This window comes from Pan troglodytes, chromosome 22, assembly GCF_028858775.2.
Source record: "Pan troglodytes isolate AG18354 chromosome 22, NHGRI_mPanTro3-v2.0_pri, whole genome shotgun sequence".
Taxonomy (NCBI): Eukaryota; Metazoa; Chordata; class Mammalia; order Primates; family Hominidae; genus Pan; species Pan troglodytes.
In genome coordinates this window covers 28,131,556-28,158,857 of record NC_072420.2, presented here as the reverse complement: position 1 = coordinate 28,158,857, position 27,302 = coordinate 28,131,556, and the positions used below count along the sequence as shown (strand labels likewise).

At 35.6% G+C, this 27,302-nt stretch overlaps 1 long non-coding RNA gene and 1 pseudogene across 1 annotated transcript in view; both read left to right on the top strand.

Annotated features, from left to right (window-relative positions):
- Positions 1–8,270: 8,270 nt before the first annotated feature.
- Positions 8,271–8,818, top strand: LOC470058 (eukaryotic initiation factor 4A-I-like; annotated as a pseudogene).
- A 15,866-nt stretch (positions 8,819–24,684) lies between these two features.
- LOC129138281 (uncharacterized) overlaps positions 24,685–27,302 on the top strand; it is a 182,447-nt gene continuing 179,829 nt past the window's right edge. Inside the window, exon 1 of the long non-coding RNA XR_008541447.2 lies at positions 24,685–25,283. This is a non-coding gene — a long non-coding RNA (uncharacterized LOC129138281). The remainder of the gene's footprint in view (positions 25,284–27,302) is intronic.

Below are 27,302 nucleotides of genomic sequence, written 5' to 3'. Positions count from 1 at the left end.
GTAGGCAAAATATTAGGTAAAGAGAAATGGAAAGATTGGATAAATAAAAACATGTAAAATTTGGTGACTAAAAAGCACATTTTTGTATCCACCGAACTGTTTCAGTGCCTTTCTTCACTTAACCTTAATTCTCGTAAACCCTCACAGACTTTCAAACTATGAGTTAGGAATTACTTGGTTAACAATACTCCATCTGGTTTTCCCAGAATTTTGAGAAGAAGTAACACTCAGGCATTCCTTTAAAGATAACAACTTTATACGTGACAAAATTCATTTTCCCTTTCATTCATTTAATTCCACAAAATGTTTACCCACTTACCCATTATACGAATCCAGTTTCAAATAGGATTTGAGGAAGGATTACTTCAAAGAGTGTTCTCTGAGATATTTTAAAATGGTAATTGATGATATGAGTATTTGCCTAGCTAGAGCAGTTCTTTAGCTGTGGAGAACATCCTGTTCTTTGGAAGTAATTTCACTATATAGCAAATGCTTAAGAAAATAGGAAAAAAAATAAACACTCAGAAAATTACTAACCTTGTATGACTTCAAGTCAACCTTGAAATTTTGTGGTGGGAGAAATACAAAGAAACAGAATTTTGTTTGCCTCCTTCAAAATTTGAAATGTTTGTTGCATTTGTTAGAAATTAACATTGAGGCAAAAGAGACCTCCCTTGAGTTTCTGTCTGGCCTTTGCGCAATAAATTATGACCTGAAACATGGCCATTAGCAGCATTGGCATAGTGTAGAGACTTTTCCAAAGGCTGTAAATGCCGAGCCACACTGTCCCCCCTACAAAATCACACTGTCTCACAGCCGGTATGGAGCTGAATTTACAGAGTTCTTTTTCGTCAGAACGTGGGGAAAGCTTAAGAATTAGATGTGTGGGTAAGAAAAGGTGAAAAAAGACGTCCTTGATAGGACAGAGCTATAAAACAATCACTTCAACTTAAAATACAGTATATATTACTTTAGTATTAAGTATGCTACTTATGGGGCTTATATGGGTCCCAAAGTTTCTGAATTCAGATCCCAGGCTAATGTTAAAGCAGTTGCAATTACTTTGATAATTTTTGACTTCTACTTCCTCACTCTTTTGCCATATTATATGCCTCTTGGTCTTCAAAGAGAACTGTAATTGAATCCGTTTAACCCAAATATGTCCCACATGCAGCTCAAAAGGCTTCTTAGTTTAGAAATTAGCAAAGTCTTACAAGGATTTTGTACAGTGCTACATTTCCCATTTAAAGACGTTTTCTAGGTCTAATCTAATCCACTGACTGATGGTTTTCACATACTAATTAACAAGAATAATTTCAGTCATTTGCAGTATGTGACCTCTCAAGCCCCTTTGATCAAAAGCTTAGTTACCTCTTTTTCATTTTATCATTATTATTATTTTTAATAGAGACAGAGTCTCACTGTGTTGCCCAGACTGATCTTGAACACCTGGGCTCACTCAGTCCTCCCACATTGCCTCCCCAATGTGCTGGAATTACAGGCATGAGCCACCACGACTGTCCCTTAGTTACTTCTTTTTTCGTTGTTTTTTTTTGTGAAATGTTTGTGCCGTGTGCTCGTGGTGTTGTTGGTATTGTTGTTGTTCTGGGTGCGTGTGAGCCTGCTCTTTTTTAAAGAACGGAACCTTCTAAACCTGCAATAAAAAGTTTCAATTACTCTACACAGTGGAAACATTTGAAATATATTTACAAAATTATTTATCCTAGTAACTGTAATTGTCCTAATGGGCTTCACATAAAGGTTATTTCATTTTATCAAACAATTATTTCTTGTTGGATCATAAGAGAAAGAATATTTTTACATATTTTGAAGCCGTATTTGGTTTTTGGGTATTTTCTCTATCAGGAAAAATTGTAGTCACTGAATTATGTCATGAGTAAAAGAAAGTTTGGTGCCAAGCACCATCTTATTATAAATTCCAATATTTTTCATTCTGCCTTGCCATTCATGGCCAAGAAGAAATTCCTTTGCCATGAAAAGCAAATAAATATAGATGAAAACTGAAGGATAAGAACGAGGCATCTAATACAAGTATTAAAAAGTTAATAATTTGGATTTTATACATATGGAGTATGAAATAACTGTACTATGAGTTTTTAGGATTACAGCCATTAATACAAGTTGAAAAAATTGGAGCAGTAGTAATTTTATCTCTAAAAGCATTCCAGTAGGAACCCTAAATTCTGAGGGGCTCAGTGTCCCAGTGTCTTTTCTCTGTCTGTACTCTCTTTCTCCGGCTAATCTCATTTATCTCATGTCCCATGTCTTAAATGCAATCCACCAATGAGACCCTCATTAATAACAACCTCTTGCCTGAACTTCAGAAATGTACATCACCTACCTATGTGGCACTTTGACTTAATTGTAACAAGCATTTCAACTTGACCTTGTAACCTACTCACCCATTTCCCCCTGCCTTGATAAATGTTATCATCATCTGCCCAGTTATTTATCCAAATGCTTAGATGTCATTAATCCTCATTCCTTTTTTCTCTTCATTCTCACTTTTAATCTGTAGGCAAATCTGCAGGCACTTTTACTACAATGTATATGCTAACTGTTCACTACTCCCCACTATCATTGCTGTAGCACAAGCCTGGGTCTCTGTTTTGTTTACGCATAGATCCTTACTGGACTTCCTGCTCCAAAATCCAAATAGCATGATTTTTCCAAAAATTCAAAATAGATAATGATGTCTCCTTGCTTAGAACCTTCAACAGCTTTCCATTTCGCTTATAATATACACCTCTTACAATGACCAGTCTCTACAGGATCTGGCCCTACCTGCCTGTCTGATTACACATTATACCACTTTTACTTTGCTCACTGCAGCCACATTGACCTTTTTCCAGGTTATTGAGTGTATCAGGGCGGCTTTGCAATGCTTGATTTCTCTTGTCATCTCCACACGGGTAATTCCATGATACAATTAAAATCTCAGTTTAAATTTAAATCCCTCTTACAGCCAGCTTTATTTACATAGTTTGGAGGTGCCCAATGATTACTTTTTGGTTAAATTACCCTCTTTCATTTTTATCATAATATGTACCACTACTTAAAAGTATCTTATTCATGCCTTTATTTCTTTATTTTCTGTCTCCCCTCGTATGGAATAACACATTGCCCTTTTTTGGGCCAATCTAATTGTGGTAGAATCTTACCAATTCAAGAATGTCAGGTATGGAGAATATTTTGAACTTTCTTCATCTATAAAAGATGAGGAAATTCCCTTTAACTATCTCACTGGGTTGTTGTGTGTAACAAAACAGATGAGAAAGATGAAAATACTGTTGAATAATGACATTTCTATACAATGAAAAATATTATTATTCTCATTAGGTATGGGCCTGGGTAACATCACGGATAATGGGAAGACTTTTCCTATTAGAATATTTTATCATAAACTCAGAACTGTAGAACTCTGTGTCCATCATCACTTAATAATTTATCTAAACTATTACATGTATTGCTACATGAAACTTTTTTTACCCCTAGAGCCAGTTGACCTCAAGTCAGTGCTTAGAATCACCACTCAAATGATAACCCTTAAAGATGTTGAAATGACTCAACATATTCTATGAGGCATGATCTCACTGAAAGATAAGGCAGTCAAGAGCTTGTTTTCCTGTGCTTTCTCCCTCAAACATGTCTTCACAATCAACCTCACACTGATAAGAAATTCCCAGCACCAACAAAGAGCACATGGAGACAGCTACTGTCCTTAAACATCATCTCCTTCTACATAAATGAATAAAAACCCCACAAACACAAATAATAATGAAGCTATCATGTCAGCAATAGGACTTTTGTAGACTGATTTCTACCTTGAAATCTAGACAATTAACCTGTCAACTTTTTTTCAGATCTCTCTTATTCTAACATAGATTGAATAATTTCAGACAGTAGGAATGGGTTCTTAACACTGACCTTCCTAAGTTGAAATTCCAAGAATGTGAAACAGCTGCCATTTACAGAGATAAGCCTATAAAGCTTTATAAAGCTATAAAGCTGAGAGATTTCAATGTCAAAAAATTGGGCTGCTATTAGCAACAATTTAAAAGTTCTGAGCTTTATTAAGTAAACTGAAGAATAAGACATAAATAGAGAATACAAACAGATACTAATCACCACACTCAGCCTAGCCTTGTGGCCATCGATGATCTTGGATATATTCTACATAATGATATCTGTGTATAAGGAAAAAGTAGTGATATCTATATTCCTGCCACATGCATTATTTCATAAGCACATTAGATATATTTTTTGTTTAGATTATCTTATCTCCCATATTTAGAAGTCAAGTACCAATTTTTTTCTTGCTCTATTCTTCATATTAGTTTCCAAAATTACACTAAGATTACTTAGAATTTTTGACTTCCTGCAATGCATTTTTTTAATCCACCACACAAATCACTTTAAAATAAAGATAATAATGAAAGAAAGTTGGCGCCACAACTGAGCCCTCAGTATGTGACAAGTATAAATCAGTGGGGACAGTAGTCAGAGCAGCTTTATAAGCACACATCACGTGCTGACCTTGCATTCCCTCGATTCTATTTCTGCTACTTCCAGTTCCTATTTGAAAAAATTGAAAATCCTGCAGTTGTGCCAGTGTTTATTTTGGTGGTTGGCAATCAAGTAAAATACATTTAACAAGGAAAATGAAAAGTGAGTTTTGCATTATTGGCTCAACTATTCAATCTTGCAAAGATGCATTATATTTTTCTTTGAACAGCCTTGAATGCTTTGGTTTGGTTTGGAAAAGTGGGAGAAAAAATAGGAAGCCCCAACTATTAGTAAGGAGTTTTATTTCAAAATCCTAAAATTTAGAGATTGAACAAGCTATGAAACATATAGGAAGAAAAAATAATAATTAGTTGAAATCTTAGTTCTATACGTAGTGGATTAATTGTAAAAGTGTCTCCAATTATTTCGTTTCTGGTACACATACCCTTTGAATGTGAGTTTTCATAAGGCAGCCTCTCACACCTGCAAGTGTGTGGTGGAGTCTTGATCCAGTTCTCAGAAATGTACTGGCCTTGTGACTTGCTCTCTCCTATAGAATGCAGCAGATGTGATGCTAGCCCAGTTTCAAGTTAAGAACTGAAAAGGTCTCATCTAATTCTGCCCATTCTTTTAAAACCTTACCAGTGCCAATTTCATGTGCAAAAGTTCATACTAGCATGACAGAGAATAAGAAACCTAGTAGCAGGCGAGCTTATTGTCCTCAGCCAAGCAAAGCCACCTTGCTTCCCCTAATGCTGGAGAAAGCAGATACTCATTGACTGCTCAATTCAGAAGTACAAAAGGACACATCTGAAGGGTCATGGCAAGGTTCAGAATTCCTCATGGAGTGGCCAAGGCTTCTGTTGCGGAAGCATCACGCACAGTTCAACTCTGACTAATCCTACTCCTTCCACTTCCTTCCAGGTGTTGTTCTTGAGAGCACTCCTTTATATATACCAACTAAATGCAAATCTCTATTTTTGCATATGATTTCTAGAACACAGGAAGACAAACTTAGATGCCAAGAGTAGACTTAAAAAATAGACTATAAAGAGAAATTTGCATCTGTATAGTTGGCCAGATGGCTGATAGGTGGAGCACAGATAGCTCCCAGTAGGAAGTACTAGTGCAATTGTTAAACTTTCATTGATGGAAGGAAGTACATGAATGACTGCAGCATGATTTCAGAGTTCATGGAAGATAATAACTATAAGGCTCATAAAATGGATTGATTTTTGCTGGGCACTCAATATTTTAGAAAATGAAAACAAAAGCTGAATGCGATTAATTCATTAATTTACAGCTAAGTGTGAGAGTCAGAAGGCATTTTAGCAGCACATAAAGAGATCCTCATTTCCTATAGCCACAAGGCAGAAATAGTTGAGGATCAAGCCCACAATTTTATTATAAAAATAGCAGATCTAAAAAGAAGGTTGTATCCAGGTGCAGTGGTGTGTGCCTGTCATTTCAGCTACTCGGAAGGCTGAGGCACAAGAATTGCTTGAACCTGGGAGGCGGGGGTTGAAGTGAACTGATATCATGCCACTGCACTCTAGCCTGGGTGATGGAGTGAGACTCTTTCTCAAATATAAAATAAAATAAAATAAAATAAAATAAAATAAATAAAATAAAATAAAATAAAAATAAAAGAAAGGTTGAATTCTCAAAATCAGCAAGTCCGTGAAGTCATGCCAGTGTCCTTATTCAAGAGGACGAAGACCTTACAAGTTGATATAGGGATATGAGAGCCAATGCCTTGAAAATTGTGTGTCCCCAGATTATTCTGAACATTCTGGGCCTGCAGAAATGCTACACTCTTCCCATGTGAAGGCCAGCTAATGCCCTTGCACTGGGAGCACAGCCATATCCACTTGCTTACACATTATCTATGGCTGCTGTCACACTACAACAGTAGAGCTGAATATTTAAAATGCGAAAACTCTATGTCTCTCAAATCCTAATATATTTGCTGTCTGGCCCATTTTAAGAAAATCTCTGCTAATCACTGATATAGAGGACTTTGACCTTGATTCTAGGGGCCTGAAATTTCATCACACTCTCCCATTCTAGGAGAAAAGATAAAGTACTGGCCCATTTGTGAATCACAGTAGATTCACTGGGTAAATGGACCCCCTTGATGGTTTTTTCTTTAGGTCCAAGAATGTTTAATTGAAATGATCATATTGGCCTTTGGCATGATCCTCAATGTTACTTCTCCTGTAAGGTAAGACCTAGCACAGTGAGGACACTCAAGTGGAAGCCTTTGAAACTGCCCAACTATTCCTGCCTCACCAAGAGAGTGAGTAAAAAGCAATATTACGTCTTAGGGAGAACAACAGATATTAGTGTTAATCTTAAAGAAAGATTCTTAAAGAACTTAAATGATGTAGGTATATTTTTTCTCAATGTATCCATGCCACCAATTTGTCTTCTATAAAATCTAGAGGAATCCTGGAAAAAGTCTTCTATGCAATCTCGAGGGATCCTGGAAAACATGAATAGACTGTAATTTCAAGGTCATGAGGCATGGTGCATGCGTTCTTTTGATTCCTGTGCATGACTGGTAGGCCTCTCTGGTCTCTGGAGGCAACATATTCCACATTTAAGAAAATAATTCCAACCCATTTCCTAAGTAGCATGCAAGTTTCCCAGCTTTAAATGGGGCCTGGAGAAGGAAATGGATCCATATCAGGTTCAGGTTACAATGAAAGCAGCCATGCCACCTGAGCCATAATACCTATAGGCTCATGCATTTGAAGTATCTTTAGTGATGTGGGAGATCAGAATATGCCACTCCAAAATATGAAGGATTGTTGAGCTAAAGGCAATGAAGAAGTAGTTGCAGGAAAGATTTCTGCCCTTTTCTACATGCATAAAATTAGTACATAGATTCACAAAGACAAAACATATAATGTCACTCTTCTACCAGGGAGAACAATGGTAAAGATCACTAAAGACAACTTTAGACCTTTATTGGCTTGTACATGGTACCAGAAGAATCTACATTAACATGATTTGCTAATTAGCATTTTTTTTTTTTTAAGACAGAGTCTCTGTCACCGAGGCTGGAGTGCAGTGGTACGATCTCGGCTCACTGCTACCTCCGCCTCCCAGGTTTAAATGTTCAAGCGATTCTCCTGCCTCAGCCTCCTGAGTAGCTGAGATTACATGCATGCACCACCACGTTCAGCTAATTTTTGTATTTTTGGTAGAGACAGGGTTTCAGCATGTTGGCCAGGCTGGTCTTGAGCTCCTGACCTCAAGTGATCCGCCTGCCTACGCCTCCCAAAGTGCTGGGATTGTAGGTGTGAGTCAGGATTCCCCATCCTGAGACAATGACCCTGATGGCATGGAGCCCAAAGGCATCATCGAGAGTAACTAGAATGAGATGGTTGACAGCTTTGATGACATGAAACTGTAGGAGTTTCTTCTCCGTGGCATCTATGCCTATGTTTTGAGAAACCCTCTGCCATCCAGCAGCGAGCCATTCTACCTGTGTCAAGGGTTATGATGTGATCACTCAAGCCCAACCTGGGACTGGGGAAATGGCCACACTTGTCATATTGATTCTGCCACAGATTGAATTAGATCTAACAGCCACCCAGGCCTTGGTCTTAGCACCCACTAGAGAACTGGCTCAGCAGATACAGAAGGTGGTCATAACACCTGGAGACTACATGAGTACCTCTTGTCATGCCTGTATTGGGGGCACCAATGTGTGTACTGAGGTGCAGAAATTGCAGATGGAAGCTCCCCATGTCATCATGCATACCCCTGGATGCATGTTTGATATGGTTCACTGGAGATACCTGTCTCCCAAATACATCAAAATGCTTGTACTGGACAAAGTTGATGAAATGTTAAGCCATGGATTCAAGGACCAGATCTATGACATATTCCAAAGTTGAACAGCAACACCCAGGTAGTTTGCTGTCAGCTACAATGCTTTCTTATGTGCTTGAGGTGACCAAGAAGTTCATGAGGGACCCCATTTGGATTCTGGTCAAGAAGGAAGAGTTGATCCTGGAGAGTATCCACCAATTCTGCATCAATGTGGAACAAGAGAAGTGGAAGCTGGACACACTGCGTGACTTGTATGAAACTCTGACCATCACCCAGGCAAGTCATCTTCACCAACACTCGAAGGAAGGTGGGCTGACTCACTGAGAAGATGCATGCTTGGGTTTTCACTGTCTCTGCTGTGCATGGAGATACGGACCAACAGAAATGAGATGTGGTAATTAGCTTTTATCTGCTGTTTATTTGCCTTCCCACAAGTTGCTGCTTCTAGAGTCTCAAAGTCCTTTTCCTCTGTCTTAGTACTTACCTAAAAATTTACTGTTTTTTTTTAAGATGCTAGATATGCAAATAGAAATTCAAAGCCACCTTTTTGAAAATTACTCATTCCCTGGGTGTCTCACACATCTATATGAAATATACATGTTAATGAACTTCTGTTTGTTTTCCTCTTGTTAATCTGTTCTTTGTTACAGTGGTCCTTTTTAACTAAGAATTTATGAGGGATGAAGAAACATTATTTTTCTTCTTTTGCATTTCTGACAAGCTCTGGTCTCAGAACCACAAGAGAGAATCCTGGGATTCTGTATTTAAGTCATACTATCCGTGTCTGCATTCAGAAAGCATCTCCCAGCAAGTAAAAGGGCTCTGGTAGAGACTGAGCAGCTGAACCCAGCACATCAAGTGACCATGTGACCACAACTGCCCATCTTGCACTGTATATATGTTATTTTCACAAGCTCCAAAGTCAAGAAGGCCTAGCAACAATGCATTTTAAGAAGAAAGCAATATATATGGGATCAGGCACGAAGAATCTTGGAGGGTGAGATTAATCTACACAGCGGGTCGCCCAGACCATTTCATTCTTCCTTGTTGCACCCAGCATCTCTCTTTTGGTGTGGGGGAAATTTTTTACAGCCATCTGACAGAGGAGGAAAAAGGTTGAGTTTGTTTCCCAAGGGCCTCACTTTAGTAAGCGGGTTCAAACTGAAAATCAGTTATTGTTGTACAATAGTCCCACTCATAGATGTTGCAAAACGACTGGTGATTATACATTTACCCAATAGGCAGATCTTAGGGTGGTATAAGTTGTCATCCACTTTACATGGAAATAGAAAGTCCATGGTAGGAGTATGTACATACACATTTACAGAAGTTAATGGTTTGATTGGTTTGATAGAGCTTGAAGGAAAAAGATTGGAAGAACTGGGACATGCAGATGAACTTACAGTAATGGGAACAAAGTATAAAGATCTATGTATGACATTTTAATACCCAGCACAGAACATTCACAAAGAAGAGGCACTAACAGTGCAGATTTAACAGCAGCTTGTTGATATCAGCCAGCATCGCATCTATGCTCAGACACCCTTTTGCTGCAGCAGAGACTCAAGCACAGGGTAGCCATGGTAGTGGAGATGGAGCCATGCAGGGCCTGACAGCACGGAATCCCACTCAATAAGGTTGATCTGGCTGCTTCTCTAGTAAAATTCCCAATACCTTAGCAACTGAGATCAACTGTCAGTCTCTAATATGGCACCTTAAGATAACCAACCAGGCATTTGGTAGCAAGTTGCTACCCTTGGACTTCTGCTCTAAAAGGGACATGATTCACCTTGATTATATTTTAGGTATTGGCTTCCTGTTCCTAACCTCAAGACCTAAGCCAGTTACACTACCACAAAGTTTACTAAATATTTGAGCCATCACACAGGATTCTGCTTATAATCTCTTCAGATAAAGAGAATCATTTTACACAAATTAACATAAAAGAAGGAGAATACAACCACAAAGTATATTGGTCTTATATACTGTATTCCACAACGTGCCAACAACTGTCAGCTGATGGAGCAAATAAATGGCCTTTTCTCTTTTTCAGCTATATCAAGGTAGAATTGACAAATAAAAAATTGTATATATTTGGCTGGGCGTGGTGGGTCACGCCTGTAATCCAAGAACTTTGAGAGGCAGAGGCGGGCGGGTCATGAGGTCAGGAGATTGAGAACATCCTGGCCAACATGGTAAAACCTGTCTCGACTAAAACTACAAAAATTAGCTGGGCATGGTGGTGCACGCCTGTAGTCCCAGCTACTTGGGAGGCTGAGGCAGGAGAATTGCTTGAACCTGGGAGGCGGAGGTTGCAGTGAGCTGAGATCTTGCCACTGCACTCCAGCCTGGTGACAGAGGGAGACCCTGTGTCAAAAAAAAAAAAAAAATTGTATATATTCAAGGTGTACAATGTGTACCTCTGGGTTATTTAATTAATCTCATGTTTTAGGATTATAAAATCTAGAATTATGTAGATGAAATAATTCAACATGGTTTTTCAGATGATGTGGCAAAAATTGTACGTCTATATGCAAAAATAAATGTGAATCACACCTTGCACCACATGCAGAAATTATAAAACATCTCCAAGGAGATGTCCCAAAAAAAAAACCCAAGAGACAAACTTGGGTTAAGTTTAGACTCAACATCCAGCAACATGAATCATAAAAGGAAAATGAAATATATTGGCATTCAACAAAATTAAAAAAAAAAAAAAGAACGATTTGCTCTTTGAATGACACTGTTAAAAAAATCAAAGAAAAAGTCACAGTCTGGTAGAAAATATTTCAAAACATATATATATATATAAAATGAAAGTCTGATACTAAAAATATATTTAAAATTTTCACAACTGAATAATACAAAATTAAAAATGGGCAAAATATAAAACTTTATTCAAGGAAATGTGTGGACGCACATTAACATATGAAATGATTCTATACATCATTTTTATTTAGGGAAATGCAAATTAAGACCACGATGTGGTAGCGTACATCTGTTAGAATGGCTTTAAAACAAAACTGGCAATATCAAGTTGTGGTGAGCATGCAGATCAATTGGAAATCTCATGCAATGCTAGTGGTAATGCAAAATGACACAGCTATTTTTGAAAATGATGCAGCTACTTTTGAAAATACTTTGATGCTTTCTTATAAAGTTAAACATCTATTCAGCATACAACACAGCAATACCACTCCTAGGTGGATATAAAAGAGAATTGAAAGCATATGTTTGTATAAATATCTATACACCCATGCTTATATCAGTCTTACTCCTAATTACCCAAATTAAAGCCAAATGTCCATCAATAAGGAAAATATTTATACAAATTACAGTACATCTAAACAATGGAATAAAAAACAGCAATGCAACAACATTAATGATTCACAAATGTATTAGACTAATTGAAATAAACCAGAAGCAAATGGTAGTACATATAGTATGATTTCACTCGTATGACATTTTGGAAAAGGCAAAACTATATGGACAGAAAAGAGACCATTGTTTGTTAAGGGCTGAATATGGGAGAAAGAATTGACCACAAACTTGCATAGGGAAGTTTTTTAGATGATGGAAATGTTCTATGTCTTAAATGTAATGATGATTTCTTGACTACATGCATTCATCAGAATGCATAGAACTGTACAACCAAAAGGAATGAATTTGTCTATGAGTAAATTATATCCCAATACATGTAAATTAATTTAGTAACACAAGAAGAACTTAGGACAATTTATGGCACAAGTAAGTGTCCAAGAAACACTAGCTGCTATTGTTATCATCATCACCATTATTGAAATGACCAGAACAGTTTTAATAAGTGAATAATAAGTCACAATAATAATAAGTTACAGTTTTTATAATATAGGATGAGACAGTAATACAAATTTATTCAATTTCATAGTCAAATATTTAAATGGTCAAATGAATAAGACTATAAGAGCACATATAAGCTAAATCTCAAATCTGCATTTAGAAATAACAGTGAATATTACATAGGTTTTTTTTACAGTATTCTAACTAAATTTTCAAAACAGATTAAAAGTGTCTGTGCATGCATTTATTCATGCAATATTTATTGACCATTTACCATGTATAAGTCCTATGCTATGCACGGGGACTATTAGTGCTATGACCCTGAACTAAATCTATTAGTTTAGAAATTATCAATAATAATTTTACTCTTACATAATCTAGTGTATTGTATAATCAAACATGTAACAGCAGTTAAATCAAAAATATTCAGAAAGAAAACCAGGGTCAACCTGAAGACTGAATGTATGTTTATAATTTTTAAAGGAGAATTTTTCTGTGCTATATAGTTGGTGGAAGTCAAGTCAACTGGAACAATTGAAGATAAAGTATGTATGTAAATACTGTTAAAGTTAGGAAAAACACTAATGAAAAAGTTTAATGGAAAGTTGGGATCTTGTTATGTTTGAATAAAGAATGTTTCAGTTACTATGGCTACATAACAAATTATCTCAAATCTAGTATTTAAAAAAATACTATTTTACTAATACTGGATTCTAGTAAATTACTGTCACGGATTCTGGGGTTCAGCATGGCTTGCCTCTTCTCCACAATACCTAGGGTTATACTTGGAAAGCCTTGCTGGCTGGAGGCTGGAATCTTCAGAAGGCATCTTTCCTCACATGTGTGGTTGTTGACGCAGGTTGTTGGCTGAAACCTAAACCGAGCTGTGCATTAGAACTCCTAAAGTGGCCTCTTCTTGTCTAATTCATGTCTTAATAATAGTTGTAAACTCAGTAATAGCTTTTCTAAAACCCCAATTTAAAAATGGGCAAAACATGTTAGTTTATTTAGAAATATTTTTACCTAGAAGTTTATTTAGAGGAACCTGGACCCCTGGCTCATGATTGGGAACAGCACCTCTGAAGGCTGAATGTCTACATTAAACTTGATGGAGTAAGGATAAATTTTACTCTCCACTGACATCTAGAGGGGTTGTTTTTGGAGAGGAAGATTTGGACTTCTTTCTAGCATGGTGGCTGACAGCAAACTTCCTCAGAGAACAAAGTGAATATGCCTAGCATTTTTATAACCAGACCTTGGAATTGTCATGGCATCATTTTAGCTTATTCTATTGGTTGAAGTACTCACAAAAATCTACTCTGCTGAAAGAGGTGGGGTTGGGGGTGGCAGCACATTACCATGGGCAATGGGAGGAAAATCAAGATCACATTAACAAGAGCATGAAAGATGGGCCATTTTGGACGATGCAATCGTCCAAAAACTGTATTTGTCATCGGATTATATGAATATTGATATAATTAGCAATTGGTGGGTCTCCTTTTAGAAATATAGTAATTGACATGAGAGCTAAGTGAACATTACAAAATTGGCCTTAAATATTTAGGTCCCCAGCTTAGTCAAGAGTCTCATTAATCATTTTCATTCTATAGGAAAGTTTGCCATTAATATTCAGGTCATAGAAGCAAAAGCAGATATTTATAGATAGCCAGAAACGCTCTGTTTAGCAGACATGCATTCATAACATTATGTGCTAAGCACTAACTACACCTAGTAAAGACATCATATTTTCCATATAAAGCTACTATATTAAGTACTCTGCTAGTATGAGTATTTTCTTTTACCACACAATGACCTGTATTTTACTTTCGGAGAAAAATTTTTTCAGCTTACAAAATGTTAGTTGGATATTTACCACTTTTATTACCTTCATGGAAGTCCAACTAGACTAATACGCCTTTTGAAGAATGAGCTAACATGAGGCATTTGATAAATTTCTTACAGCTATTGTTTTCCTTGATATTATTTTTATGGCATGGTATTAAACGTTACAAAATATCAGTTTACAATGACTGGAAAATCCAATTCCCTTAATAGTGAAGAAGGTAAAATCTTCCAAAGAGTATTACATATCTCCAAGCACAATATACCTTAATAGATATACAGCATACCTTTTCCTTAATATAGACAAAATTCAGCATATTGTGGCAATAAAATAGGAATACCAAATGTGTCGTCTGCCAGTATCATTTCTTGAGGTGGCTACAGTCCCATTCCCGTTTCTCTTTGAAAGAACTAAATTCAAAGTGCACCTAACAGAGTGGTGGTTACTCATAAATCTGTTTTATATTCCAGAGTGTTGGAGGAGTGGGGAGAGAGAGTAGTTTCGGCTGATGGGATATTGGTAGAAAAAATCTAAGTTATTTCATTAAAGGTCCTTCTTCTCTTGTTTGATGTCCAAATGGAAGGGATTTGTAGAAGACTTCAGGACTCCAGATGACTCTGAAATACTTAGCAACAGTAGAAGATAACTACATAAGAGGAGCTTGGAACTTTGGCTCACCATGGGGAAGAGCACCGCTGAAGGCTGACTATATCTGCACTGAACTTGATGGAACAAGAATAAATTTTACTCTCCACTAACATCTAGGGGGTTGTATTTTACAGCAATTGCCACCATCATCGATATAGCTGATATTGTGAGACAGAAGGTAAAGTCTGAACAAGTTTATAGCCTCAGTGCAAGTAGCTGAAGAACAAAACCACTAACTCCATGTGAAGAAGGATATCAAGGTTTTTAAAAAACAATAAAAAATGATAGTGTTGTAGACCTAGTTACGCATCATATAAAATCCTCCCATACCTACCAGCTTATGTATTCATCCTGTCTTTGATCCTGGCCCTTGCCTATTTTCTAAGGGACAGACATAACGATAACTCAGGGACTTCCCAGGTCCAGACTACTCCCCCTGCTCTACCACCAATAGAAGTTTGGCACCCTCATGCAATGCATTGGCTGACAAGGAAAGACTTACCTTCACATGGTCCTGCTGGACCCACGGGTATCTGCTTCTCTCTACCCAGAGGGGCCAAATTACACATCCTCTATGTGAAATGTGAATGAGTCAATGCTCCATGGGGCACACTTACACCAATGAGAAACCAATGAGAAACAGAATATGAGATTTTCTCTTTCTACAAAATCTTAGAAATAAAATAAGAAAAAAATAGTTCACCTAAATTAAGCAAATATTTTCCTATAAAGCACCCACATTTTCTTGCAATAAATACATTAACATGGAGAAATGTCACTAACATGTCAAATTAACTTCTCAATTAATAAAGGCCAATTTTGATGTATTTCTAGCACTTTCAAGCTAGAAATAATGTGAATAGTTTTAAACTGAAGTGTTTTACACTTCAGTTTTACAGTTTTACAGTTCTGGTAAATATTTGGCTTCTGTGCTTTTAAGTTACTGTTATAACTCTGAAGCCATATTTTGATTTAATCCTGAAAGGTTTCAAAAAGAAATCATGGACTACAAAACTTGTATAGAGTAACTCTTTTGTGTTAAGCAAATAAATGCAACGTTAAAAAATTCTGCATTGGACAAAAGTAAAGCAGTTTAGCTTACTCAAATAAAACACAGCTGAATGATGATCAGTGTATTCTTCTATATGTTATTGTATCTTCAACCTCACCAGACTTTTGGCTGGTAGTCCCAACAATGTGTCCTGAACTTCATATTACCTGTTTTGATGTTGATTTTCACTGCAACTGACCATAAACACTTCAAGTTAGAGACTGTTATTGATATTATTTCTCTTTTTAATTATTAATGTTATGTGAAGTAACAAGCATATAGTAGGGAATCAATAAGGATTAGAGAAATTAATGTAAGAGGAAAAATACACATCTGAAGCTGAAATAAAATACTCAGAAGGGAAGTATTACCGGAGATATTTTAAGGACTTGACATTTCATTGATTAAGATTTCTTTTTTTCCTCATTGTGTAGTATCAAAGATCTTTCAAAAATTACAGGGATATCAACATAGAAGAACATATTTAGAAACATCACATAATGATTCCAAAATATTGTCTTTACTTTTAAGACTTTTTAGAAATCTCTCTAACATAAACTTCCATGGGAATGGGATCACTTAAGGATAAGGAACTTTGGATTGCTGCAGAGCCATAAATTACAAATTCCAACCAGTTGACAGACTGAACTTTGAAAAAAAAGAAAAATGCAAACCCACAAGTTTAAAATGTAAACATGTTGCCCAAAACCATTAAAAAGTCAGTTTGCATGATACTCTCAAGGTTGTTTTTTAAAAAGACTGTTTGTTAAGTAAAGACAGTATTGTTCACCCTTTGAAGCTGATTCTCAAGAAGGGGTGCCCTTCTGCTACTCTCTATGAAAATAAAAATGAAAATAAAAATATAAGGTTTTATTTCCTGCTTAGAGTTGTCCTAGGCCTGTGCTAATGCTTTCTACTGCTTTATTTCTAAAATTTTGTATATGAAGCTATTGCTATAGGAAATCTTTTTTTTTTCTTAAGACTTTAATACCTGGTAATCACACTACAGTAGAATTACTTCTCTATAAGGACCTTATCAGTAGGATTTAGTAGGCAATTCAAGAAGATAACAAGCCATGAAAAGATTTGGAATTTTTCTGGCTATGAGATAATCAATGATGTTCTATAAAATTCTGGGAATTATATCATTTTGGAACTACTTGCTCTGTGGTTGTTATTGGGTAATTTTATAATCTGACTTTTAGACAAATCACCACATTCATTTATTGATACAAGATTTAGTTATGGAGTCCTTGTTTTACACATGACAGCATGCTAGTGGGCTCGTCTGTTGATTGAAGGGAGAGTAAGTTACAGACCTGGACATTAAGCGACCTGCAGTTTCATAGAGGAGATGACACGAGTCCAATTGCAAAGACATTTGTAGGAAGTTCTAAGAGTCTCACTCAAGGCTCTCATGTCTGCTCTTCTTCCTCTACACATTCGTCTTTTCCTCTCTCATCATTCAAAATTTCATCACCCATCCAGGATAGCGTCAGAAGTTCCAGACAAATACATTCAATTTTTAACTACAATTTTCCTTTTTTCAAGTTACTCTGTTAATCTTCTTCCACTGGAACTCTTTCTCCACTTCCCTTAAACTTATGTCTCATTGGATCTCTCTACTTTTTCTACACCCACTATTCTTTTCTCCTTATTTTTCAACCCATCAAGCTTAGATTTCATGACCCAATCTTTAATTACTTGGAGAATATTTGATCTCTCTGAATTCTGCTCTTCCAAGAACTCTGGCAAAACCCCAAACCAGTTCATACCCACTTTCTTTTTGCCAGCACCTGTAAAGCTAAGCATTGAGCATAGGTATCAATATGAAGCTACCTATTTCAAACTCAACAGAGTTCAAGTAAGTTGATTATATTACATAATTTTTCTACTAGGGAGCCTAGAGCCCCTTCAAATTCATCTTGTTCAAAAATAACACTCTCCCTGGGAGAACATTTCCCCCTGTAAGTTTCTCGTTTTATGTCAACCCCATCTACCTAATTACCTAAGCCAGAAATCTATGTGTCACTCTTGATTGCATTGTCTCCCTTACTTGGCAATTTCAATCAATCATAAGGTTGAGTCAATTCTGGTAGACATATCCATCTCCTTTTCTAAAACTGCACTGTTACCTCTTGGTCAAGCCATCATCGTCTTTTGTGTAGGTCATCGGAACAAAGTCTTAATTCACCTCCTTGCTTACAGTCTGCTTTCTTGCCGATACTTTCTATATGTCGAGTCCTCAGTAACATTTGGAAAATGCAAATCTGATAATTACTTCCATGTGCTAAAAAGAATTTAATACTTTCCCATCCCATTTAGGAAAATGTCGCATCTCAGGAACACTTACAAGCACTGTATCCTTTGGCCAAACATACTTATTCAGTATAATTTCTTATTGCTGTCTCCCCCTTTTGCAGTCTATATCTGGCAATGCTGATTTTTTTTAATTTTTTTTTAATTTAACTTCTTGGACTATACTTCATCATTTCTTGCTTCTGAAATTTTTCTTTAGCTTTCTATTTGATAGACAGTGCTTTCTTCTTCTCTTTGTTTAACTAAATTCTATTTACCCTTTAGACTCATTAAAGTTTTCTTGAAACATACGGTCTTCATATCATTATACCAAACACACTTCCAAATTCTTACTTAATAGCCACATAATCCACTAGACCATTGGCTCTGTGAAGGCAGAAAGTACATCTAATCTGTCCCGGCCTCTGTTTTCTGGGATTTACAGGGTGTTTAGTGAATATACTGAAAGAATGAATGATGAAGAAATTCTTATGAGGAAGTTCTATTCATATAACAGCGTGGTTGGAAAAGTGGGTTAATACCTTTTAATGATAGCAGTGTAATCAAAGGCATTAAATACTACAAACATTAAAGAATAGTATAGAATGTTATTAAGAATGATATACCAACAAACTTGACAAAATAAAACAAATAAACAACTTTCTTTAAAAATACAATTTATCAAAATTAACAATAAGAAAGAAAATCTGAGTAATCCTAATCTCCATTAAGGCAATTAAATTTGTCTCCATAAAGAAAGTTCCACGCTGAGATAGTTGTACTGGTAAATTCTGTCTAAAACTAAATAAATAAAATCAAGGTTATACACACTTTTTCAGCAAAAAAAGAGGAGGAGGGACTATCATTATATAAGATCAGGCTAATACTACATGAAAAGGTGAAAAATACCTTAAAGAAAAAGAAAATTACAGACTAATGTCAGCCATAATTGTATTGTTATGAGTTGAATTGTGTTCTACTAAAATGCATGTTAGAATTCTAACTTCCAGTGCTTAAATAGATCTCAAGGGATTTATTCTGAGTAAAAAAAAAATCTAAAAATATTACATACTTCAATATTCTATTAATACAACATTGGTTTCTTTTTTAATAGCTTTAATTATTTTTGAATTGTAATTATATATAATTATAGGAGACACAGTCATGTATACATCTATCATATACAGTGTGAGATGATTGAATCAAATAAGTTGATATATCTAGCACCTTAAATACTCATTATTTACTCCTCCTATTTAACTTCAAATTGGATCTTTTGACTGACATATCATCATTCTTCCTTTCACTCTCATCCCTGCCTCACCTCCAGGCTCTGGTAACCTCTTTTCTATTCTCTGCTTCTTAGATTGTTTTAGTTTTGCATATAAGTGAGAACATGCAGTTTTTCTCTTCTGTACTTGGTTTATTTCACTTTGTATGATGTCTTCCAGATTCAACTATGTTGTTGCAAATGACAGAATTTTCTTCATCGAGGCTGAGTAGTATTCCATTGTTTATAAATACCATGTTTTCGTTATCAATTCATCTGTTGATGGACAAAGATTGATCCCATGTCTATTATAGACAATACTGTGATGAACATGGGGAATGCAGATATCTTTTAGATATACTGAATTTTTTAAAAATCTCAGAAATGGGATTTCTGGATCAAATGGTAAAATTTGTTCTCCATTTTTTATAATTTTGTCATTTTAAGAATGCCGTATTTTTAGTTTTTTTGAAGAATTTCTATTATGGAAAACTGTATAGAGGTTCCTCAAAAACCTAAAAATACAACATTATTGAAATGAAAAAACTATGGACATGGAAGAACAAATTTTTGTTTTCCAGGGTTTATGGACATTGGAGGTGGAAGGGGATGGATGAGACTATAAAGAGGTCGCGCTGTAAGATCTTTGTGTTATCTTGATTGGAGTGGTCGTCATACCAATCTAACAGTGATAAAATGAAAATACTCTATACATACATCGTATTAATGTCAACATTCTGTTTTTTATTGTATAGGGTTCTGTAAGATGTAACCTTTGGAAGAAACTTGATGTAAGTTACATGGGACTTCTCTGTACTATCTTCCCAATTTCTAATGAATCTGTAATTATTTCAAAACTAAAAAGGTAAAAGTAGTATTTATTGCAAAGAGCCAGTATTTTAATTTATTGTGAATGAATACTATGGAAAAATATGATGAAAATAAATTACTAGAAAACTAAAATTAAACAAAGATACATAAACTGCAAAACCTTTTTGTAGAATCAGGAATATCTCTCCTAATTATACATATAATCAGAACAAATATGGTATATGAAGAAAATAATTTCCAAAAGACTATATATTTTTATTGAGTATACACATAGCCATTAATATTGAGAACTGCTAATATGCTATTTGTCTTTCTACAATCTCAGCTAAACAAAATGTATAAGTGAAATGTGATTTCATGCAATGAAAACTTATATGCACACTTTGAGAATACTTTGTATAAACACATTTAAAGATTTTGATATGAATAAATGCAAACAGTTCATTTCTTCCGTTAACATGTCTAGGCTAGGTTTTATTCAGAACGTTCATTTACTCATAATTATCTGCACTATTTCCAGGTTCCTGTTTTAGTGACACTCATTGTGCCCAAAACAATCTGTGGAGTTGTATTGTTAGAAACAGAGCAAGAGCCTTTAAAGTAATTTCATCTAGCTCACCATGTATATTTTTAACTGATATCCAAAAATGAAGTAAGTGATGATGTGCTTTCAAAACACAACTTGGCAGTGATTCTACCAGTAGCTAGTTCTATAAATTTATCCTTATTATTAAATTTGAATTATCTTTCAATGAGAATGGTTTTCAGATCCATGCATTTCTTATGTGTGACACATTTTTGGTTAAAAAAAAAATAAAATTCCAAACCCTTGATTAAATGTTTGGTGATAACCTTTTGCAGGTGTTCAATAACAACATTAACACCTACCTCATTGGTAATTGTTATTAGCTTGCCATAAAACCAGGTTCCATAAATTCTCAAAGTTTCATTTTCTGTCATTGAAAAACTTGTTTTATTTCTACAATGCCTAAAAATATTAATATCATTAAATACATACTATATTCCATACATAAACTGTAAAACTAGATTCCATAAATTCTCAGTTTCATTTTCTGTCATTGAAAAACTTGTTCTATTTCTACAATACCTAAAAATATTAATATCATTAAATACATAAAAAATATCAGATAAACAAGTAACCCTGGCTATCACTGAACAGCTTTAAATTGGTGGACCAAACTGGTTTCTTAAGAAGTGAAACATTAAAAGTTTATTCAGTAATTGAAGGGCTTTCCACAGGACTTTTGCTCTCCATGGACTACATGGCTCTTTATGAAATAATTTGAGTTCGTAATCAGCTTCCATATTATTACTTGATATGTAAAATAATCTTGAATTTAATGTATTGACATTTACTTAACTCACAAAATGTTACCATGCCATCAGCGACTTTTTAAAGCTGACATTTAATGCCATGCAAGACGTTTTTCATAAAGAAAACTGTGTTGATTTGCATTTTAACAAAAGCACCATATCTGGGTAATAATTCAAGAATGTTTTCTGTAATAGATATTATGCCACAGAAACATGCATGTGAAACGTAATCTCTAAACTACACCAGTTGACAGTTCATATCATAGAGTTCAGATCTAGTCAGTTTACATGAGCGATGAAGAAAAAAGTTCCATAATATCAATATAATGTTGAAAATGGACTACACTAAAAGAGTTGCCATGTTAGCAGTATCAGTGCATTAGTCTAATCACAATGAAAAACACTTTAGTAGTTTTAATTGTTCAGTGAGTTGGTCTTCTAGATCGTCACTCAGCTCCTGAGTATACAGTGTTACTGCAAAGTGGTATTTGATTGACTTTGTAATACAGATTCACATTGCATTTCCAAACAAGTATCTTTGATACCATACTTCACTGTCTCAGCAATTGTATACATTTTCTTTAGTCTTAGCAACCCAAAGTGCTGTTTTACAATAAGACACATAGCATCAATATTCATATGTGAAATGTTGAGCATCTGCTTCTGTAGGCTTTTCAATTAAATACTCTTATACAAAGAATGTGGTTTTGAACACTTTTATTTATATCTTTTGTGTAAATACCACGTAGGTGTTCATTGTTTCATCCCTTCACTATGCAATGCAACTCCACAAATGATGCACCATAGTTTAACATAGTATCATCAGTTATGGTTAGAAAATTGATCTCAATGTACTAGGATACGTACTTCTAAGTAAAACAAGTATGAACTCTTTTTGGTCTTTAGCTTTTCCCTACTGTTTTTCTTCACCATTATTTAACCTAAAATGTCTGTAGCTGAGAATCTATGCCTTCTCGTAACAAGCCCAGAGAAACTTATTTCTCTCCGTGTTAATTGGCATTAAACTTAAATAATGTAAATTGTATTTTCTTAGTGTAACTAATAATGTTACATTATAATTTGAAAAACAGGCATCATTAAAAAGTAAAGTGCACCTAAAAATTTTTTTAAGCATACAAAGGCTTACATTTTCTCAAAATTTGACACACACTTGGGTTATAGTGCACAAACTAACCTTAAAGTGTCATTTGTTGCGATGTGATTCTGCTACATATGACTAGCATACAGCTTAGATCATATGTGATCCACAACAATTAACTGTACTATACCCTGGTCAGAAATAATCCCATTGATCAGAAACCTGTATGGCCTGGCAATGTGAAATTGCTGCAGATATTTTGAAATGCTTACTCTGAATGCTTATATTTATCTTGCCTTAGAGCTCTCCACCAGCGCCAGTGCAGGAGATCATGCTCTGAGCATCCAAGGTCTAGAGGGCAGAGCAAACATTTAAAAAATGCTGCAAACATGTCTAGCTACATATTATGATATCAGTATAAAGGAAACATACAGGGTGATGGGAGCAAATATTATAGGGATCCTGTTTACATTAAAGGGTCAGGAAAAGTCCTAAGGAAAGATGAATGGGTGAGGGCAGCCTTCTAGGCAGAAAATGAGGAGACATCAAAATGCATGTGCTCTAGGAAGGGAAAGAAGCCTAGGGTTGCTCTAGGTTGTGAGACAGAGGAAAGGCCCAGGAAATGAACAAGAAGAAAAAGAAGAGCCCAGGCACTGTGTACCATAATAATGAGGCTAGATTTTTCCTAAAGGTTGAGAAATGACATTAAACAAAACATAGCAGGTTGTGGTTGTGAGGGAAGATAATCAGATTTGACCCACGTGGGACTGATTGACGAGAATTCTGTTAGAAGGAGCCTGGGGCCCAGTGTTCCACTGATTGTAGAGCGTAGTGGGTGGGAAAGAGACCAAACAGGAAGCCCTGTTTTTAACTTTTATTTTAAGTTCAGGGGTATATGTGCAGGTGTGTTACATAGGTAAACTTGTGTCATGGGGATTGTTTTACCAACTATTTCATCACCCAGATATTAAGCCTAGTACCCATTAGTAATTTTTCCTGATCTTCTCCCTCATCCCACCCTCTACCTTGAAGTAGGCCCCTCAGTGTGTGTAGCTCCCCTGTGTGGGTCCATGTGTTCTCATCATTTAGCTCCCACGTATAAGGTAACATGTGGTATCTGGTTTTCTCTTTCTGCATTAGTTTGCTAAGGATAATGACCTCCAGCTCCATCCATGTCCCTGCGAAGGAAATGATCTTTTTCTGCTTTATGGCTGTATAGTATTCCATGGTGTATATGTACCACATTTTCTTTGTCCAGTCTATCATTGATGGACATCTACGTTGATTCCATGTCTTTGTTATTATTAATAGTGCTGCAATGAACATACACATCCATGTGTCTTTATAATAGAACAACTTACAGTCCTTTGGGTATATACCCAGTCATAAGATTGTTGAGTCTAATGGTAGTTCTGTCTTTAGGTCTTTCAAGAATCACCACACTGTCTTCCACAATGTGTGAATTTATACTTCCACCAACAGTGTATAAGCAAACGTTCCTTTTTTACTCCACACCCTTGCTAGCATCTGTTTTTTTTGTTTGTTTGTTTCTGAGACCGAGTCTTGCTCTGTCACTCAGGCTGGAGTGCAGTGGCGTGGTCTTGGCTCACTGCAGCCTCTGCCTCCTGGGTTTCAGCAATTCTCCTGCCTCAGCCTCCCAAGTACCTGGGATTACAGGTGCATGCCACCACGCCCAGCTAATTTTTGTATTTTTAGCAGAGACAGGGTTTCGCCATGTTGGCCAGGCTGGTCTCGAATTCCTGACCTCAGGTGATCCACCCGCCTTGGTCTACCCAAATGCTAGGATTATAGGCATGAGCCACCGCGCCCCGCCTTGACTTTTTAATAATAGCCATCTGACTGGTGTGAAAAGGTATCTCATTGTAGTTCTGATTTGCATTTCTCTAATGATCAGTGATGTTGAGATTTCTTTTTCATGTGATTGTTGGTTGCATGTATACCTTCTTTGGTTCTTTTGGTTTTATATGAATTTTGAAATAAATTTTGGACAATTTGTTTATACTGTGTGTGTCCAGTTGTGATTGGAATACATTGTAGAAACTCAAGTAAATATCTTCTAATGACTCAATGAATTGATTTATTTGGGATGCTTTATAAAAAGTATAACTTTTTCCTAATGCAGAATGTCCTAGTAGAAATAAAAAAATACAGGATATCAATAATTCATAGCATTCCCAAGGAAGGATACAAGTAATCGTATTAAGTAAAATGATAAAATAATACAAGTCTTAATGTTGATGCCCAACATCAAGCCATTTTTAAGAATCACAAGCAGTGCAGCAGTATTATTGCTGATGCTTTAAAGCTGAGCCATTTTTTCTTAGATATTTATAGGATGGCTTTGTAGGTAAAATACAGGAGTAAATACCTGTGCTAGGTTGTTTTATTGTGCAGTTATTCATTCTTCCTTTCCTGTAAGAAAATTATACATTGTTGCTCATTGACATCAGGCTTAAGGGGCCCCTTATGGACAGAATATATATTCTCTGCTCTATTGATGTTTGACCTGACCACGTGATGTGCTTTAGTCAATGGAATAAATGTAGGCATGATGTATACTGTTTTTGAGAAGAAACTTTAAAAGGTACTAATGAAATTTCTTTGCCTGTTTGTTTCTGCTTTCTGTATGGGTCCTGGAATAAAAATATATGGATGAGGATTGCAGCTGACTTCAGCCTACGTGCAGTTTGAATATTAAGTAAGTGTTGATTTATTATTGTAAGCCTCTGAGATTACATGGATGGTTGTTTCCCCAGCAAACCTGGCTAAACCATCCCGACTGCTACAATTTGACTAAATAAATGTAGTATGTATGGCAGAGACTTCATCATTATTTGTTTGTTGCTGAGTTTTCAGTTCCCAGACGGTACTAACACATAGTTATAACTCAATGAATATTTTTGGATGAATTAATAGAATGGTGAAATGAGAGAATAAAATAAGAGGATAAGTACCTTCATTACGGGGCACATTTTGAAAGTCAATTTAGCAATAGAAAATGAAGCTAGATATAGAATGAGGTCACATTGAGAAAAGCTAAGAATATCAGTTGAGTCATATTTTATGCAGTACAAAATAATTCAGAATTGTATATTTTTAGCAGATTTTTCATTATTCTTCAACTCACTTTAATCTGTTGCCTCCCTCTGCTAGGCCCCTATATGTCTTCTCATTGTATATATTTAAGGTTTAATCTTTCTTGACATTTCATCCGCTTTCAAAAATGTTCACCACTACCTTTTTCAAAGCAACTTGTTTCTTCTAAAAGACCACACATCTGCTGATTTTTCTATTTACTCCCCTGTTCTCTTCAGGCATTGAGCGTTGACATTTCATTCTAACTCCTCTTCCTTAGCAGTCCATACTCGCTTTCTGGTTGACTTAATATATAATCACAGCTTCAATCCTACCTATTCAGGGATAGCTGATACAACAGCACTTCTAATATTTACCTCCAGCCTGAGCTATAGGTGAATGATGTCTATCTTTGGCAACTGAAACTAGTTTTGTTTTTTTTAAGACACGGGCAAAGTCACAGGTATTGTACATTTTTTAGAGATTGTATAAAATGAGTTGTTCCAATAAAATGATGATAGAGGTAGAATCCAAATAAGAATAAGTTGAAGAATTAACCAGTGATGAGGAAACAGAAAATAAACACAGATATCCTGGATGAAGTTTGTGATGGGATACAGAGACAGGTTGGCAGCAGTAAGGGAAAGTGAATATTTTTCAATTCAAGTACATTTCACATTTGCATGATTGGTAGCAAAAGAAAATAAAAGCTATCAATAGCTTTTATAAGAGTTAATTATTATGTTAGAGGGCTAAGCACTACAAAATTGGCATGCGTTTTGGATTTTCCCCCAATTTGATACTCAAAAAAAATTCTTGCCAAGTTGTAAAAGTAAACATTGTATTTATGGGTTTGTTATTATTCATAGATTCAACATACTCACTGCCATTCATTAAGCCAACTGAACATGTAACTAAGGCCTCCCCAAGTTTAAAAAGCATAATTATGAGCTATAGAGTAACATACAATAGTATATTCCATATATCTCTTTTCACCTGGATATGAACATCTAAATTTACATGTTTGAGATACTTCCTGGGTGTGATTGTCAATTTTATGTCGACTTGGTGCCTAGACATTGATGTGAAAGCATTTTTTAGATGTAATTAACATTTAAATTAGTAGCACTGGGGGTAAAGCTGATTACCCTCCATAATGCAATGGGCCTCATTCAGTCAGGTGAAGCCTTGAGAGAAAAGACTCAGCCTTCAGACTCAAGACTGCAACATCAATCCTTCCTTAGGTCTCCAGTCTATTGGTTCTGTTTCTGTGGAGAACACTGACTAACACACTGGGATTCTCTTGCTTTGCAAACAGAAATGGGAGGCAATTTGGAAGGGACTTATAAAGCTTTTAAGACACAGGCAATGTGGTAGTTCTATTCACTTAACGAATATTCTTTAAAATATACTTTCTAATATACATTCTCTGCAGCATTAATGATATATTCCACAATACGATTAAATTAAAAAATTAAAATTATTTTAAAAATAATTTCAAAATAAAATTAAAATTAAATTTGATATTCAATTTCAAGATGAATATATAATATACAATATATAAACCAACATCTATTTATTTCATTTATGAAATCATACCAATTCTAGTTGTCCCTCTGTATAAAACAGAGAAGGTCTTATA